Here is a 17,908-nt window from a genome sequence, read left to right on the forward strand (position 1 = left end):
ATAAACCATTAGCCAGCCTTATTAAAAAAAGACTCAATAAAATCATGAATGAAAAAGGAGAGATCACCACCAATACCAAGGAAATACAAACTATTTTAAAATCATATTATGAGCAGCTATATGCCAATAAATTAGGCAATATGGAAGAAATGGACATATTTCTGGAAAACCACAAACTACCAAAACTGCAACAGGAAGAAATAGAAGACCTGTACAGGCCAATAACCAGGGAGGAAATTGAAGCAGTCATCAAAAACCTCCCAAGACACAAAAGTCCAGGGCCAGATGGATTCCCAGGGGAATTCTATCAAATGTTTAAAGAAGAAACAATACCTATTCTACTAAAGCTGTTCCGAAAGATAGAAAGGGATGGAGTACTTCCAAACTCGTTCTATGAGGCCAGTATCACCTTAATTCCAAAACCAGACAAAGACCCCACCTAAAGGAGAATTAATAGACCAATATCCCTGATGAACACAGATGCAAAAATTCTCAACAAGATACTAGCCAATAGGATCCAAAAGTACATTAAGAAGATTATTCTCCATGACCAACTGGGATTTATCCCCGGGATGCAAGGCTGGTTCAACATTCATAAAGCAATCACTGTGATAGATCATATCAACAAGAAAAAAAAACAAGAACCATGTGATCCTCTCAATAGATGCAGAGAAAGCATTTGACAAAATACAGCATTCATTCCTGACCAAAATTCTTCAGAATATAGGGATAGAGGGAACATTCTTCAGCATCTTAAAAGCCATCTACGAAAAGCCCACAGCAAATATCATTCTCAATGAGGAAACACTGGGAGCCTTTCCCCTAAGATCAGGAACATGACAGGGGTGTCCCCTCTCACCACTGCTATTCAACATAGTACTATAAGTCCTAGCCTCAGCAATCAGACAACAAAGAGAAATAAAAGGCATTCAAATTGGCAAAGAAGAAGTCATACTCTCCTCTTTGCAGATGACATGATACTGTACATAGAAAACCCAAAAGACTCCACCCCAAGATTGCTAGAACTCATACAGCAATTCAGCAGTGTGGCAGGATACAAAATCAATGCCCAGAAATCAGTGGCATTTCTGTACACTAGCAATGAGACTGAAGAAAGAGAAATTAAGGAGTCAATCCCATTTCCAATTGCACCCAAAAGCATAAGATACCTAGGAATAAACCTAACCAAAGAGGTAATCTATACCCTAAAAACTACAGAACACTTCTGAAAGAAATCGAGGAGGACATAAAAGAGATGGAAAAATATTCCATGCTCATGGATTGGATGAATTAATATTGTGAAAATGTCAATGCTACCCAGGGCAATGTACACATTTAATTCAATCCCTATCAAAATACCATGGACTTTCTTCAGAGAGTTGGAACAAATCATTCCAATATTATGGGGAATCATGGGCAGCCCAGCTGGCTCAGCGGTTTGGCGCTGCCTTCAGCCCAGGGTGTGATCCTGGGGCCCCAGGATCGGGTCCCACATCGGGCTCCCTCCATGGAGCCTGCTTCTCCCTCTGCCTGTGTCTCTGCCTGCCTCTCTCTCTCTCTCTCTCTCTCTCTCTCTCTCACACACACACACTTTCTCTCTCTCTGTGTCTCATGACTGAATAAATAAAATCTTTAAAAAAGAAAAAAAAAAAGATTTGTGTGGAACCAGAAAAGACCCCGAATAGCCAGGGGAATATTAAAAAAGAAAACCAGTGCCGTGGGCATCACAATGCCAGATCTCAAGTTGCACTACAAAGCTGTGATCATCAAGAAAGTGTGGTACTGGCACAGAAAAAAAGACACATAGATCAGTAGAACAGAATAGGGAATCCAGAAATGGGCCCTCAACTCTATGGTCAACTAATATTTGACAAAGCAGGAAAGACAATCCACTGGAAAAAGGACAGTCTCTTCAGTAAATGGTGCTGGGAAAATTGGACAGCCACATGAAGAATGAAACTAGACCACTCTCTTACACTATACACAAAGATAAACTCAAAATGGATGAAAGATCTAAATGTGAGACAAGATTCCATCAAAATCCTAGAGGAGAACACAGGCAACACCCTTTTTGAACTTGGTCACAGCAACTTCTTGCAAGATACATCTATGAAGGCAAGGAAAACAAAAGCAAAAATGAATTATTGGGACTTCATCAAGATAAGAAGCTTCTGCACAGCAAACGAAACAGTCCACAAAACTAAAAGACAACCTACAGAATGGGAGAAGATATTTGCAAATGACCTATCAGATAAAGGGCTAGTATCCAAGATCTATAAAGAACCTATTAAACTCAACACCCAAGAAACAAACAATCCAATCATGAAATGGGCAAAAGACATGAACAGAAATCTCACAGAGGAATACATAGACATGGCCAACAAGCACATGAGAAAATGCTCTGCATCACTGGCCATCAGGGAAATACAAATCAAAACTACAATAAGATACCACCTCACACCAGTGAGAATGGTGAAAATGAACAAGGCAGGAAACAACACATGTTGGAGAGGATGTGGAGAAAGGGGAACCCTCTTGCACTGTTGGTGGGAATGTGAACTGGTGCAGCCACTCTGGAAAACTGTGTGGAGGTTCCTCAAAGAGTTAAAAATAGATCTGCCCTACAACCCAGCAATTGCAGTGCTGGGGATTTACCCCCAAAATACAGATGCAGTGAAACGCCAGAATACCTGCACCCCAATGTTTATAGCAGCAATGTCCACAATAGCCAAACTGTGGAGAGAGCCTCAGGGTCCATCGAAAGATGAAGGGATAAAGAAGATGTGGTTTATGTATACAATGGAATATTACTCAGTCATTAGAAACAATAAATACCCACCTTTTGCTTCAATGTGGGTAGAACTGGAGGGAATTTTGCTGAGGAAGTAAGTCATTCAGAGAAGGACCAACATTATATGGTTTCACTCATACGGGGAATATAAAACATAGTAAAAGGGATTATAGGAGAAAGGAGAGAAATGAGTGGGAAATATCAGAGAGGGTGACAGAACATGGGAGACTCATAACTCTGGGAAACAAACAAGGGGTAGTGGAAGGGGAGGTGGGCAGGGGGGATGGGGTGACTGGGTGACGGGCACTGAGGGGGGCACTTGAAGGGATGAACACTGGGTGTTATGCTGTATGTTGGCAAATCAAACTCCAAAAAAATAATAAAAATAATAAATAAATAAATAAAATCATTTCCCAATGATGCCAATTAAAAAAAAAAAAAAGAAACTTCTAGACCAGCTCAGCTAATAGAAAAGTCAACTATCATGTGTGTATAATAACTAGTATATGTACACAAATCTATCAATATTCATATGTAGGGATCCCTGGGTGGCGCAGCGGTTTGGCGCCTGCCTTTGGCCCAGGGCGCGATCCTGGAGACCTGGGATCGAATCCCACGTCGGGCTCCCGGTGCATGGAGCCTGCTTCTCCTTCTGCCTGTGTCTCTGCCTCTCTCTCTCTCTCTCTCTGTGTGACTATCATAAATAAATAAAAAAAAAAAATTAAAAAAAATATTCATATGTATCTCTCGGTATCCATATTAATCTAAATGTGAGCTCACACTGATGTCTCCAAGTCTAATCCATTACCATGTAGATCATTCCAGCTTTACCACTTATGTGTCAATAATCTTTGCACTTCAGTAAGAATATCAGTTGACTATATCTTTTACATAAATATTTTTTTCATTTTGACCCATCATTCGACCTGGTCAAAACAGTTTTGTGACTTGTTTTGTCAGCCACTCTATCTTTTATCTCAGAATCAACAATAGTTTAATCAGTATACTGTCCAACAAACACTTGAGAAGCATGTTTTGTCTACAAATCCCTGAAGCGTTCCACCAGAAACTTTCTTCAGGCAAATACTGATTGCAGAATTTAGGCTTTCATCCACTTTTGTAACTGGATAGATCATCCATACAGAAAATTAGTAAGGAAACATGGCTTTAAATGACACATTAGACCAGAGGGACTTCATAAATCTATACAGGACATTTCATCTTCAAACTGCAGAATACACATTCTTTTCAAGTACACATGGGACATTTCCATGACAGATGGCATGTTAAGCCACAAAATCAGTTTCAATCAATTAAGGGTGAAATCATATCCAGTAACTTTTCTGACCAAAATAGTATGAAACTTAAATTATAAGATGAAAACTAGAAAAAAGTCCAACATGTTGAGACTGAACAACATGCTACTAAACAACCAATGGGTCGGTGATAACAGAGGTAATAAAAAAAATACCTTGGAAAAAAAATACCTTGAGATAAATGAAAGTGGAAACAACTTCCAAAAATCTATGGGATATAGCAAATGCAGTTCTAAGAGGGCATTTCAGAACAATATAGGCCTAACTCAAGGAATAAGAAAAATCCCCAATAAACAATCTAATTTTATACACCTAAAATAACTAGAAAAAGAAAGGGAGAAAGCCTAAAATGGTAGAAGGAATAAAATACTAAGGATCAGAGTGGAAATAAATAAAATAGAGACTAAGCAAATATAAAAGATCAAAGAAACTAAGAAATGGTTCTGTGAAAAGATTAAAATCAATAAACCTCTAGCAAGACACATCAAGAAAAAAAGAGAGAAGGCCCAAATAAAGTCAGAAATGAAAAAGAACTTGACATCACAGAAATACAAAGGATAATAGAATACTACCAGGAACAACAGATGCCAACACATTGTAAAACCTGTAAGAAATGGGTAAATTCCTAGAAACACAAACTTACAAGACTGAATCTCAAAGAAATGGAAAATCTGAATAGACAGATTACAAGTCATGGAACCGAGTTAGTAATTTTTAAAAATCTCAGAAAACCAAAAGCCCAGTACCAGATAGCTTCACAGATGAATTCTAACCAACATTTAAAGAAGAATTAGTACCTATCCTCAAATTATTAAAAAAAATCGAAAAGAAGAAATACTTCCAAAATACTTTTAGGAGGCCAGCATTATCCTGGATACCAAAACTAGACAAAGACACAACATAAAATGATAACTACAGGACATTAACTCTGATGAACACAGATGCAAAAGTCCTCAACAAAATACTAGCAAACTGAATTCAACAATACATTAAAAGGACCATTACATCATGATCAACTGGGATTTATTCCAAGATTGCAAGGATGGTCAACATCTACAAATCAATCAACATAACACACGACATGAACAAAATACAGGATGAAGACTATACAATCACTTCACTAGATGCAGAAAACACATTTGACAAAATTCAACATTCATTTATGATAAAAACCTTCAATAAAGTGGGTATAAAACATACCTTAACACAATAAAGACCATATATAACAAGCCCTCATCTAACATCATACTCAATGATAAAAGCTAAAAGTTTTTCTTCTGTTATCAAGAATACAACAAGGATGCACACTCTCACCGCTTTTATTTAACATAGTATTGAAAGTCCAATCCACAGCAATTAGTCAAATAAAAGAAAGAAATTCATTCAAATTGGAACAGATGAAGTAAAACAGCCAACTATTTGTAGATGAGAAAACCCTGGGATGCCTAGGGGGCTCAGTGGTTAAGTGTCTGCCTTTGGCTCAGGGCATGATCCTTGAGTCCCAGGATAGAGTCCCATATCGGGCTCCCTGCATGGAGCCTGCTTCTCCCTCTGCCTATGTCTCTGCCTGTGTGTGTGTGTGTGTGTGTGTGTGTGTGTGTGTGTGTGTGTGATGAATAAATAAATAAAATTTTAAAAGAAGAAAATTCTAAAGACACCACCAAGAAACTATTAAAATAAATGAATTCAGTATAGTCACAGGTAAAAAGTACACAGAAATCAGCTGTGTTTCTATACAATAATAACAAGCTGCCAGAAAGAGAAATTAATAATCCCATTTATGACTATATCAAAAGAATAAAATACCTGTAATACATTTAACCAAAGAGGTAAAAGACCTGTGCTCTGTAAACTATAAGATACTGATGAAAGAAATTGAAGATGATACAAATAAATGGAAAGATACACCACAGTCACGAATTACAAGAATATTGCTAAAATGTTCATACTACTCAAAGCTGTCTACAGATTCAACACAATCCCCATCAAAATACCAATGGCATTTTTCACAAAACTTGAGCAGAGCATCCTAAAATTTGTATGAAACTGCAAAAGACTCTGAATAGCCAAAGCAATCTTGACAAGAACAAAGCTAAACGTATCATGGTCTTTGATTTTAAACTATACTACAAAGCTATAAGAATCACAACAGTATGATACTGGCACAAAAACAGACAGTCAATGGAACAGAATAGAGAGCCAAGTAATAAATCCACACATATACTGTCAATTAATGTATGACAAAGGAGTCAGCAACATTCAATGGGTAAGGCAGTTTCGTCCGTAAATGGTGCTGACCAAACTGGACAATGATATGCCAAAGAATGAAACTGGATCATTATCTTACATTATATACAAAAATAAATTCAAAATGGATTGAAGACTTAAATCTAAAAGTTGAAACCATAAAACTCCTAGGAGAAAACATAGGTAGTAAGCTCTTTCACACTAGTCTTGGAAATAAGTTTTTGGACAAGCCCCCTTAGTCAAGTGCAACAAAAGCTAGTAAGAATGTACTTGAGTACAAATTTTTCCAAAGAAAACATACAGATGAACAATAGGCACATGAGAAGATGTTCAATATCACTAATCATGAAGGAAATACACATCAAAACCACAATGAGATATCACTTCACATATTTCAGATTGGCTACTATCAAAAAGAGGAAAAAATAACAAGTATCTGTGAGTATATGGAGAAAAGGGAACCCTTGTGCACTGATGGTGGGAATGCAAATTGGTGATACTACTGAAAATAGTATGGAAGTTTCTCAAAAATTAAAAATAGAAATACCATATGATCCAGCAATTCCATCTTACACCCTCCTCCAAAAATCCCACACTCATTTAAAGTGGTATATATACTTTGTTCACTGAAGCATTATTTACAATAGCCAAGATATGGAAGTAACCTAAGCATCCATCGATAGATAATAAAAAAGATGTGAGATAAACACATAAACACACATACACACAATTTTACTCAGCCACACACACACAAAATAGAAATCTTGCCATTGGTTACAAGATGAATCAACCTAGAGGTATTACATTGAATAAAACAATCAGGGATCCCTGGGTGGCGCAGTGGTTTGGCGCCTGCCTTTGGCCCAGGGTGCGATCCTGGAGACCTGGGATCGAATCCCACGTCGTGCTCCCAGTACATGGAGCCTGCTTCTCCCTCTGCCTGTGTCTCTGCCTCTCTCTCTCTCTCTCTCTCTCTCTCATAAATAAATAAAAATTAAAAAAAATAAAACAATCAGAAAGACGAACACCATATGATTTTACTTTTATGTGAAATCCAAAAAACAACACAAATGAACAAGCATAACAGAAACTGACTCAAAGATGCACGAAACAAGCTACTGGCTATCAGAGAGGGAAAGGAAAGGGAGAGCAAGCATAATAGGTGAATGATATCAAGAGGTACAAACTTCCAGTAACAAACTAAATCAGTCATGGGGATGTAACATACAGCAGAGAGAATATAGTCAGCAGTATTTTAATAATTTTGCATAGTAACAGATGTTAACTTGCCTTATCATGAGAAACATTTCATAACATATAAAAATACCAAATCAATATGATGTTACCATCTCCAACTAATAGGATGCTGTAAATCAATTATAATTAAATAAAAAAATCAAAACATCCAGCCCCCCTAAAAAAAAGCATTTAGACTTTTATTTGGCTTTTCTACTATTCTCCATAGTTCTTTAAAATATGCACACAGTAATGGTACACATGCATATGTAGATTTTAACAGTTTCCCAGAGGTAATTCATCTGGACAAAGTTGAATTCATTTGAAATTAGGAAATAGTCTTCAATTATTTCCTCTTGTATCTGAGGTTTCAGTTTGCCCTCAATGGAGTTTATGCTACCCTAATTTGCAATGATATGTAGTGCATTTTTCTTCATATCATGGATTATTGTTACATCACCTTCCCGAAAGCCTTCTTTGTTTCATGTTGCATAGAAGATAACTAAAATATTTTGGAGACAAATAGATAAATGGAACAGAACAAAGAGTTTGCAAAAACCCACATAAATATAATCAACTGATCACTGATAAAAGGCAATACAATGGAGTCTCTTCATCAAACGGTGGTGGAACAACCAGACATTCACATAGAAAAACATCAATCTAGACCAACCTTACAATCTTCACAAAAATTAATTCAAAATGCATCATAGACCTAAATATAAACTGTTAAACTATAAAATTCCTCAAAGATAAGGGAGAAAGAAACCTGGATTATATTGTCTATGGCTCTATATTTTTGGATTTAACACCAAAGGCACAATCAATGAAAAAAATAACTGATAAGTATAGACTTCATTACTATTCAACACTTGTGCTCTGTGAAAATAAATGTTTAGAGAAAGAGAAGCCAAGCCACAGACTGGGAGAAAATATTTTCTAAATACATATCCTATAAGGGACTATAAGGGAAACACAAAACAACAAAGAGACACCACTACAGACTTATCAGAATAGCCAAAATCTGCAACAGCAACTCCACCAAATGATGGCAAGGATGTGGAGCAAGAGAAATTCTCATACATTGCTGGTGGGAAAGCAAAACGGTAGAGTCAATTTGGAAGACAGTTCTTATAAACCTAACCATATTCTCATACAACCCAGCAATAGAGCTCTTTGGTATTTATCCAAAATAGTGGACAATTTATATCCATACAGAAACCTGCACCCAACTGTTTACAGTAGCTTTATTCATAATTGCCAAAACTTTGAAACCATCAAGATGTCTTTTAGTAGGTGAACAGATAAAGTGTGGTACCTTCACACAATGGAATATTATTCAGTGCTAAAAATAAATGAACTATCAAGTTATTAAAAGACATGAAGGAATCTTAAATGCATATTTGGTAATTGAAAGAAGCCATCTGAGAAAGCTATATACTGTAAGATTCCAACTATGTAACATTCTAGGAAAGGCAAAACTATTAAAAAAAAAAAAAGAGTCAGTGGATGGTGGGGAAAGAGATGAATAAGCAGAACACAAAGGTTTTTGAGGGCAGTGAAAATACTCCGTGTACTAGAATGATGGATACATGTCATTATATGTTTGCCAAAGTCCCAAACTATGGACTCAAGATAATTATGACATGTCAATGTAGGTTCATCCTTGGTAAAAATATAGATCACCCTGCTGAGTAAGAAGTCAATAATGGCAGAGGATATGCATGTGTGGGAACAGGGTCTTTATTGGAAATCACTGTGTTTTCCTCTCAGTTTTCTGTAAACGTAAAACTGCTCTAAAAATATTTTTAAGGGAAGCCTGGGTGGCTCAGCAGTTGAGCGTCTGCCTTTGGCTCAGGGTGTGATCCCAGAGTCTCAGGATCAAGTCCCACATTGGGCTCCTCGTGTGGAGCCTGCTTCTCCCTCTGCCTATGTCTCTGCCTCTCTCTCTTTGTGTCTCTCATGAATAAATAAAATCTTTAAAATAAAAAAAAATAAAAATATTTTAAAAAATCATTTTAGGGGACGCTTGAGTGGCTCAGCAGTTGAGCATCTGCCTTTGGCTCAGGACGTGATCCTGTAGTCCCAGGATCGAGTCCCACATCAGGCTCCTTGCACGGAGCCTGCTTTTCCCTCTGCCTATGTCTCTGCCTCTCTCTTTGTCTCTCATGAATAAATAAATAAAATCTTTTAAAAAATCATTTTGGAGGGGGGATCCCTGGGTGGCTCAGTGGTTTAGCGCCTGCCTTTGGTCCAAGGCATGATCCTGGAGTCCCAGGATTGAGTCTTGCATCAGGCTCACGGCATAGAGCCTGCTTCTCCCTCTGCCTGTGTTTCTGCCCCTATCTCTCTCTATCATGAATAAATAAATAAAATCTTAAAAAAATAAAAAGAAATAAATCATTTTGGTACTTGCATTTTTGTATTGTATTTTTACTGATGCTAGACTTTTTTTTTTATGATAGGCACACAGTGAGAGAGAGAGAGAGAGGCAGAGACACAGGCAGAGGGAGAAGCAGGCTCCATGCACCGGGAGCCTGACGTGGGATTCGATCCCGGATATCCAGGACCGCGCCCTGGGCCAAAGGCAGGCGCCAAACCGCTGCGCCACCCAGGGATCCCTGATGCTAGACTTTTGAGGGTAAATCACTCTTATGCATTTGTTCTTGGTCATGTATTCTTTTACCTTTTAAAAAGTGCCCTTTTAAATGTAGGCTCATTAGACTAAAAACAGACATGTGACCATTAAATGCACTCTATGTTTCTCAACTGCATATTTTGGCTATAAATATATTGTTGGGACCATTAGTGAAACGTGAAAGGGATCTGAGAATTAGATGGCAGTAACCTCTCAGTGCAAATGGTGTTCATCATTTTGATGGTTGTATAGGAGATATGTAGAATGTCCTTGTTTTTAGGAAATACACGTTTAAGTGTTTAGGAAGTATGGGGCATCATGCCATGTACTCCCAATGAGTTCCAGAGAGAATGTTCTATGTACTAGGCTCACAAAATCTCTGCAAATTTGGGATTGTTTCAGAATGAAAATGTATTAATGAACCCAATTTTTAAAAGTGTACTCCGACAAAATCTAAGGGTATCCACATTAGCTTTTAGCTTCTGCAAATGTCTCCCCTTCCCTCCCGGAAGGAATTACTCATAGTCGTGAAATTGGAAAATCATTTTTCAGTGTTTCCCATCCCCTTCTGCCAATATTCTCTTTTCAAGTTTATAAGTTACATGTGTTTTTTCTTTGCTGTTTGGAAATGATCTTTCCTTGTCTAACCATGCTGATGATTTTCCAGATACTAAGTTCACTCCAATTTCCTCAAATTCCCCATTCCCTACATTTCAGCAACCATCTCTTGGCCATTAGTTAAAAACAGATCCAACTTGACAGCCCCCCTTGTCTTCCCAAACTACAGGGAAATGTAATTATTAGAAGTAGTATCTGCCCTACGACCCAGCAATTGCACTGCTGGGGATTTACCCCAAAGATACAGATGCAGTGAAATGTCGGGACACCTTCACCCCAATGTTTATAGCAGCAATGTCCACAATAGCCAAACTGTGGAAGGAGCCTTGGTGTCCATCGAAAGATGAATGGATAAAGAAGATGTGGTTTATCTATACAATGGAATATTACCAGCCATTAGAAACGACAAATATCCACTATTTGCTTCGAAGTGGATGGAACTGGAGGGTATTATGCTGAGTGAAGTAAGTCAATCGGAGAAGGACAAACATTATATGGTCTCATTCATTTGGGGAATATAAAAAATAGTGAAAGGGAATAAAGGGGAAAGGAGAAAAAATAAGTGGGAAATATCAGAAAGGGAGACAGAACATTAGAGACTCCTAACTCTGGGAAACGAACTAGGGGTGGTGGAAGGGGAGGTGGGCGGGGGGTGGGGGTGACTGGGTGACGGGCACTGAGGGGGGCACTTGACGGGATGAGCATTGGGTGTTATTCTATATGTTGGCAAATTGAACACCAATAAAAAATAAATTTATAAAAAAAACAAACAAAAAACAAACAAAAATAGAAGTAGTATAATAATTTTCAGGTATTCTGTGCTTTAACTTTCTCCTTTTATCCTCACTGTTTACTGTTTTTTCCTCCCTCTTAACTGCGGCTTTCATAGAGATAGAGAGATATGTACCATTATAAAAGAACAGACTCAACATACCACAATTCCTACAGAGCATGTGATTTAGGAAGTCTACAATCAGAGACTCACTTGCATCAGAGAAGGTGTGATTAACTAGCCTGTCTTCCAACCAAAGGGCTTACAATATTTTTGAGCAGGGGATTTTCTGAAACTTCTTGCTTACTCTAAATAAATATCCTCAGTAAGGAAAATGGTTAGGGTCAGTCACTACGTCCCCCTCTTTTTTGGCCCTGGGTTCTGAATAGCCAATTTTTTCCAGGCATTTGGAAGAAGAAATGAAGCCATGACTGATCTTAAGTGTTCTTCCTCTTCCTATACATATATATACATGCAAACATATATATATGCACACACCTATATACGCATATGTATATGTGTACACACACACACATGCACACATGTATTCATATTCTCTCTATATGCCATTCCTTCCTAGTTATGTTTTCATCAGAGTTTAGGAACCTAAATGGGTAACTTGCAATCAGTTAATCTAAAATTTTAATTTGTTATGTTTTGCTAAAAATTACTTCAACTTCTGTGTACCTTCTACACTGACTTTGTCTTATGTCAAAGAAGAATCACGTTGATCTTAGCAGTGAGGAGGCCCAACAAATTCCAAGCACTAAAAGCAAAAACAAAAAAGAAGGCTTTGACACCAGGCACTACACAATGATCCTGGTTTCATAAAACTTTGTGTTGAACACAGGAATTACATGGCCATTCTTCTAGAAAGTGAAATTCCATTATATCAGGCCTCTATATAATGATTGTTCTACAATAATAATGTGAGGTATTAATCAAATTGGAAAGCCCTGGCCAATGGCCTATAAAGCAATTTCCCCCTCATTTAACATCCTCCAGCTTTAAAATGCATTTGTATTTACTTCAGGACCTTTAAAAAACCTACTGGCAGTTTCTTTTTTTGCCTACCATACGCTGTGTTGATTTTTTTCCATAGACATGACCCCAGAACTAAGCAACCATGTTTACAAGACCAAGAAAAGACAAATTGATTATAGTCAATTAAAAACAATGACCACAATGTATTACAATTTAAGAGGGTCTCAGAGGGCAATGAGATAATTCAAAGATAGTGGGGCAGTAAACTAAAAGCAGCCACTGGATAAAAGAGGCTCTGACTGAATATTGCTTTCCCTGAGAACTACCCTTCTGATCCAAGCTGGGGAGAACCGCTTCTCAGGACCGCTGCCATGAGACAGGAGATCCTGTTGCATCTTTCAACCAAGGTCTGTTTCTTGGAAACCTGCCTTTCAAAATAGTTCAGATTGCCTCTTGTGCTACCTCTCAGCAGGTGACAAACTTTAACCTTTGTCATGCAATTATGAGAGCGCAATATGCTAGATGGAGAGCTCCAGACCTAAATTTAGGTTTTCTTGGTAAAAGCTAAAGTGTCTATGATTTATCTTGGGCTTGAATTAGAAAACTGTGTCCCTATGTCTAAAAGGAACTGCTAGTTGACCATTCATTTCTTCCTCCTAGCCATCCAACTAGACTATATTTTTCTAGTTCTCCTTACAGGCAGGCAGGTGCAGCCATCAAATAATTTTTATCCAATAAAATGTGACAAGAAACACATGCCACTTCCAAGCTTGGCCCATCAAAAGCATCCCACGCATGATGCTCCATGTCCTGTCCTGTTCCCTATGTGGTCTTGGAACCTAAGAACAGAAGACGATAGAACCGGAAAGATTGCAGGGATCCAAATCACCACAGTTCAACTGGCTGCTAATGAGTGGCACTACTGTGAATGAGAAATACATTTTGACTGTGCTAAGGGCTGAGAGTTGGAGGTTTCTCTTCCAGCAGTTGGCATCACCTTAATACACTGCACTTGTCATCATTATTTGCAGGGGATCAAAGGCAGAGGCATCTCTCATTAAAGAGTTGTCAGATTCACAATCTTCCCAAGAATGAATTGCCTGAGACTCACATTGGTAGGCAATGCCAGAACAACAGAATGCTCTTCTTGGGCTGGCATCCAAGGAGAAAAGGGAATTCTGCACCCAGGAAGGAGACTCAGTGTGGGTCATTTGTCCTCCACATCAGACACTCCAGCAGGTCCATGCTTGCGGGAGGGAACAAATGCTGTACTAACTTCCTGAAACAAGTATGGACAGCTAAGGTAACAGATTCACTGGAAAGCAAATATATATTCCTTACGATATTTTCATTACATCTTTTCACATGGTATAAAACTCAGTCACTCATTCCACAAAATATTCATTAAACAATTAGGAACTAGAAAATACTTCATCAGAAGTGACATGTAAACCAATGCCTCCAGCTGTTCAGCCAATTTACTGAGAAAAGATGAGAGCTACAAAATTCTAGGGAGTGAACCCCAGGCAAAAACTAAATTTTTCAAAGCAGATCGTATTGTTGATATTCTGACTCAAAGACAGACTGTGTCAAATAATATTTCTGTTTTTGAATGAGAAAACATATTGGCTGTATTTGTGATCCCCACACAATAACAAGCATATACAACATGGAAATAAAGTGTCTCATTTCCGATAGAAATAGGTATCGGGGCCCTACATGACTTCATTCATTGGTGAATATTAGTATTTTTCAGTAAGTATTCAACATAGGAAAAACCAACACAAATCTAAGAGCATCCTGACCCTTTCTGACAGGGGCAAGAAAATAGCAAGAGTTTCTGGCACACAGGAAACTTCAGGAGATAGGATCCATTCAACCTGGGCCTTGAACTATGAGTCTAGGTAGACAGAGCAAAGTGAGGATGGTATTTGAAAGGGACAAAGAAGTCCCATGATATAATATTGGTGGAAGAACGAGGAGAACACATCTCTACAGTTGTCCCCATGCTCGTACAAGAGGATTCAATTAGAGACACTACATGCTTGCTCTCCTCCATGTATTCTCTACACTTGGTTCTTGCCTCCATGAACACGTCCTGTTGTACTACACTGACATCATCAGTTTGGCCTCGCCACTTTAACTGCGAGCTCCTCAGTGCAGGGACCATGTTCTCGTTCATATTTATAGCTACTCCCAGTATTTAGCTCAGCACCTAGAAACAAAACGGCCCAGTAAATGTTCCTTTATTGGAAGGTAGGGATAGATGGATACCAAATATTTGCAGCCAGCCAACGGCATATCCCTCCCCTGAGTCAGAGCAATATAAGGCACCAAGTAAGCACAAAAAATTCTTCGGGGTGTTCTTACCATGGCACTAAGATGGCTACACTGTTAGTACATTCCAAATTTCAGAGAGATCCAATTCCATCAGAGAGACAAACTTACAGGCCTTTTAATCTGTAGTAAGTATTCCCAGGTTCTCTGAGGTGCCCTTCTCGCTACACGTACACACACATACACGCATTAGAAGCAAATCAGCATTGTTAAGTAAAACATAATTACATCCATTAGGGCTGTCTTGCCTTAATGACACTGTTTTTTGAAAATCTAACTTCTGAGAACTATCACCTAATGTGGGTATAATATTCATCTTACTACATGATCTACAGATAATAGGCCCAATTCAACAATAGGCTACTAAATAAATTACACTATTTTAGTAATCAGTGTGTTTGTTATCAAAACTTTTCAGACTTGCTCCAGCCAAATTATCTTTGACACATGGTACTTCAGACACGGAAATGATCACACAGATGATTGTGGAGAATCCATTAGGGCTCTAAGGTAGTTATCATGGTACCAAAAATGTCCAAAAAGGAAAGAAAAAAAGGCAAATTCTACCATCTGCCTCAGATACAAAAATAGTTTGGAGACATTTTAAACAGGGTTTTTTTAGCCCTGGCTATGTTGGGGGGGTGGGGGCGAACACTCACTTTAACTGTTTAATCAAAGTAATATTCATATTTCTTCCTAATCTTAAGCAAAGGAAAAAAGACCTAAGTTTTACCATTGGAACACAGCATTTTGCAATGCATTTAAAGTTTTGAGATTTGTTTCTGTACTAGAGTTTCTAAATTAAATAGTTGGCCTCCAGAGAAATACAGAAAAATTTAAGTATTGCTTTTCTCCAGATTAAAAAAATATATATTTAAATAGTTTCATGGATATATTAAAAGAAATAGCCTTGTTCCCCTCGAGCTATCTGGTAAAAAATGCATTTTTATAAACTCAATTGACTTAACAGAAAAAAAGTCTTATGATCATTACATTTTATTTCTACAACTTTTAAGTTACTTCTCAGGATATACATATAAATTACTTTTACTACTTTTAACTGATGTCTATGCAATTTTTGATACTTTTTTAGTTTGTAAGAGTAATGAACACATTTCCATGGATCAACATCTATATGTTTGTCATTTTAATGTTTGTGCATCATTGTGTTAATGTACCCTAGATATTTTTTATTCCCAAACTAGTATTTTCTATGGAGATGGGCTCTCTTTATACGTCATAATCTCATGTACTATCAATAGCTCTATGTGATAAGGCAAAAATACTCTGATTTGCAAATGAAGCTGAAATAATTCAGAAAGATTAAATCAAATGCCCAAAGTTACACCATCAACATATGACAGAGCCATAACAAGAACCATGATTCTCACCCTGATTCACAATCTATTACCCCACCCTGATAAACATAGTGATTTGAGTATTTTCAGAAAGCTCTATTCCATCCTGTCCTTCAGTGGCTTTCTTTCTAACTTGGTAACAGACTTCTTTTATCTATTTAGAATACATTTAGAAGTTTGAATATATTTGTTAAATCGGAGGGGGGCCATTCACTATCATCACATTTTTATTTTTTTAATGTTTATTAGTATTATTAGCCACATAGTTATTACCATGTATTACCATCATTAGTCATGTAGTACTCTATTGTAGTCAAGATATATCACCTTATCTGTACATCTTTCTTCATTCTCCCATAGTTTATTATAGTCTGTACTAAGTTCCATGTGTCCCAAATTATATTATCAGATCATTTTGAAGTTATTGTGAACAGACTCTTTATTCACTGGATCTTCAGGCTGTCTTTCATTAATATATTGGCAGAAGTAAGTACTTCTGAATTTATTTTATGGCCTGCAACTTTTCTCGACAGTTTATCCCACATAATTACTTTGGTTAATACCTTAGGACAGTCTTAGCAGACAAGTGGCTTATTTTAAAAAGTGATTTGTTACCCCTCCTTTACATGTACCCTTAATTTTTCTTTTCTTTAAAAAGAACTATTGCTAGCACTCCTAATACTCTAATAAACTCTATGGGTTCTTTCAGGTGGCAATCCTGAAATTTTCTCTTCAAGCAATAACTCCCTTGTTTTCTATGTTATTTGTTAAATATCATCTGTGCATACTTTTTAAGTTTAATATTTTCTTCTAGGAGTTCTTGGCAACTACTGAAATATAGGTTGAACAATATTGGGGGTTGGGGCACTGACCTCCTCTTCCCACAGTCCAAAATCTGCATCTAAGTTTGGACTTCCCAAAAAACTTTACTAATTACATACTACTGACTAGAAGTCTTACTGATAATAGTTGACACTTCATATTATATGCATTACTGTATTCTTACAATAATACAAGCTAAAGAAAATGTTAAAATCATGGGAGATACATTTATGGTACTGTACTGTGTTTATTAAAATAAACTGTAAGTGGACCTGTGCAATTCAAATCCATGTTCAAGAGTCAACTGAAATGGGACTTTTCTTTCTTCTTCTTCTTTTTTCTTCTTCACCATTTAGTGTGTCATAAAGTACAACAATCAACCACAGGAATTCCTGGGTTCGTTTACATATTCATTCAACAAATACTGGTTCAGATGGTTGTCAACACTGGTACAGGTGCCCTGGTGAACCCAGTAAATGAAGTCCTTGTTCTCATCAAGCATAATTCTCACTGGGATGGTAATTTCTCAGTCCAGATGTAAAAGTATACTAATGTAGTAACATATATTCTGTATGCTAACATTGAAGAATCTTGGATGGCAGGGAAGAGCAGGACTAACACTGGCTCTATAACTTGATTCCTTTCTCCCATGAGGATACCTGAATCCATTTCAATCTCAACCAGACATCTTCGTAAATATAATGATGCAAGAAACTAGCCAGTGTGGAGGCCAAGAAAATTAAGGCCATTCCACCTCAAGTTCAGAATTAGCACAAGTACAGCCATCTC

This window comes from Canis lupus, chromosome X, assembly GCF_011100685.1.
Source record: "Canis lupus familiaris isolate Mischka breed German Shepherd chromosome X, alternate assembly UU_Cfam_GSD_1.0, whole genome shotgun sequence".
Lineage (NCBI taxonomy): Eukaryota > Metazoa > Chordata > Mammalia > Carnivora > Canidae > Canis > Canis lupus.